General features: G+C 38.7%; 1 pseudogene; it reads right to left on the bottom strand.

Annotated features, from left to right (window-relative positions):
- Positions 1-1,415: 1,415 nt before the first annotated feature.
- LOC120248368 lies at positions 1,416-1,963 on the bottom strand (annotated as a pseudogene).
- Between the last annotated feature and the right edge of the window lie 688 nt (positions 1,964-2,651).

Here is a 2,651-nt window from a genome sequence, read left to right as displayed (position 1 = left end):
GTGAGACTATTTGGCAGAAAATGTGAAGTAGAGTCACCCTTTCTACAAAAAAAAAGGTAAATCAAGAGAAATTTTTAACATTATCATTAGTGGCTTGAAGATACAAAAAAGTGATTCCTATCACAATTCCACTTTACTCAGGTTTTGAACTAAGTACAAAATTCAAGTGTGTCATGTTTAACACTAGATGTTAATTCCTTATCAGAAATTAATCTGATTATAGCTGCTCTTCCAGAGGTTTTTTCCTAATGAATACAACTCTAGATAAATGTTATCCAGCTTTTGATTTGAAATTGGTTTTTCCCTATTCCATGAAATAAAAAATACCAGAAACATTGTGTGTTTGCTTAGAAAGAGTGTTGCTATACCTTCACCATCTTGCCTCAGTTAGTATTTCACAAACTCAGCTCTGTAGAAAATGTAACCACCTAATTTCATAGTAGAATATTCTAGTTCTGAAAATTAATGTATTAGGAGCACCTGGGTGGCTCAGTCAGTTGAGTGTCTATGCTGACTGTCAGAGCCTAAAGCCTGCTTCAGAATGTGTGTCTCCCTCTATCTCTGCCTCTACCCAACTTGTGCTCTGTCTCTCTCTGTCTCTTTCTCAAAATAAATAAACATTGAAAAATTAAAAAAAAAAAAAAGAATTAATGCCATCATTCTGATAGGAGTAGTAAAGCAGGTCATGGAAATATCCTGAATGATTGGGTATGAACTGGGACATGGAGAAAGTTAAGTGTTTTTGTTTTTTTGGGTTTTTTCTGCAGTGTAACATGCTTTTATTTTATTATGATATATATAAGGAAAAACAAATATGCCAATGGTACATTTCCAATTTGAAACAGCAATCTCACAAGTATTTATGATATTTAGGAAAAGAGACACATCAATTACTAAGTACTGGAAGTTAAATTTTATGGAAAAACAGGGATCTGCCAAAAACAGCAAAGTGATAGAAGGACTTCAGAGACTATCAGGCTATTGTCTCAAAACAGAAAGACCAATTTATCCATTTTGCATCCTTTCATTATTTACTTTTTTTACTTTAGTAATAAAAACAATGTGTTTATTTAATATATTCATCACAGGGGCTTAATGAGAGACTAAATTCAAAAAACAGAAACAGGGGAGCCTGGATGTCTCCGTTGGTTAAGCGTCTGACTCTTGATTTCAACTCAGGTCATGATCTCGCAGGCTGGGCTCTCCACTGACAGACTGGAGCCTTCTTGGGATACTCTTTCCCTCTCTGTCTGTCACTCCCCGTCCTTCAAAATAAAGAAATAAACATAAACAAAACAAAATAAAAAACTTAAACAGAACAAAAATGACACCCAGTCTAAGATACAGAGTCCTCTACAGAAATGAAGGAAAGGACAGACCCTCTAAGGCAAAAATAGACAAAACAAGGAAAGTGGCTAGACAATTAGGCAGGGTTCTTGACTGGAGCCCTGCTTTGAGTAGGTTTCCTGCAGCTACTCCTTGAAGGCTGTGTGTTTTGTTTGTTTGTTTGTTTGTTTGTTTGTTTGTTTGTTTTTTCTGAGCTCAGCAGCCTGTATTGGTTCAAAGGGCTATCAATATTACAATGTTGGGTTCTCCTAGCAGGATCCAGGTAGACAGGTCCTGATGACATACAGAGAACCTCTTGTTCTTCAGGATGTCCGGGCAGATATTCCTCCCTGTTGTCCAAGCTGGGGTGGTAGCAGAGTGTGGGCACACTGTAAGTGTAGCCAGTGGGGAACTTCAGGGAGAACTTACACCTCAGGTATTCTACACTGTGCCAAATGCTCCATGGATGGTCCCTACCTATTTGAAAAGTCTGTCTGATCCGGGAAGGCAGAAATTCTTGCCTCACCAGACATCATGTGGGTCATAAGCTCCTGCTGTAGTCTCTTTCCCATGGTGCCCAGCCGGCGTCCCTCAGTGGGCTCCCCTCCTTTGCACCAGAAGCCACGCCTGCAGCCACTGGATCTGGGAAGCCATCTTGAAGCAGACACAGAACTCAGAAAGCATGACTGCAACTGCCTACCTTTTTTCACTTTAGAAGACACATTTGGTAGTATTGCAATATTTTCACTTTTGAGGTTCTAGCTTTGAATTGAATGGTTCAATTTTTTGTTTCTTTCTCCATTACATGAGTATAGATCTTCCCAAGAACAGTGCCACAACACTTTGGTGTGATTCTGAAAGAGAAGGGATAAGGAAATCCTCACAGTGATGTTTCTTTAAAGAGCATATGCATATTTTGCCCACTTTTCCTGGAAGCAGGTGTGGCCTCCGTTAAAGATCCTTAACAATTCCGGAGTCACTGGCTGATGGTTTATCCGAAGTCAAGGCATTTGGAGCAATTTAGATGAATGAATGATTTACAAATAAAAAAAAAAGTTTGCAGACAAAATATATGAATTTAGCTTTTAGAACAGGCTCAGAGTGTAAGAATATTTGAGACCCATGTAAATATTCTATTTTTCAAAATGCCTAAATTTAGGAGAGGTTGTTGTAATCAGAGGGAGATGATAAATGTGTTGTGGATGTAAACAGGCTTTCTTCTCCAGTCTTTACCTTCGTGCCTATGCTCCCTCAATAAGCTCATGAACAAATGGCTCAAGATGCCATGGGTAACAGATTCAAAGATGGCATGGTCGCCATCAATG

The sequence above is a fragment of the Hyaena hyaena genome, unplaced genomic scaffold (genome assembly GCF_003009895.1).
Source record: "Hyaena hyaena isolate Hyena2069 unplaced genomic scaffold, ASM300989v1 scaffold_586, whole genome shotgun sequence".
Taxonomy (NCBI): Eukaryota; Metazoa; Chordata; class Mammalia; order Carnivora; family Hyaenidae; genus Hyaena; species Hyaena hyaena.
This window is presented reverse-complemented; position numbering and strand designations above follow the sequence as displayed.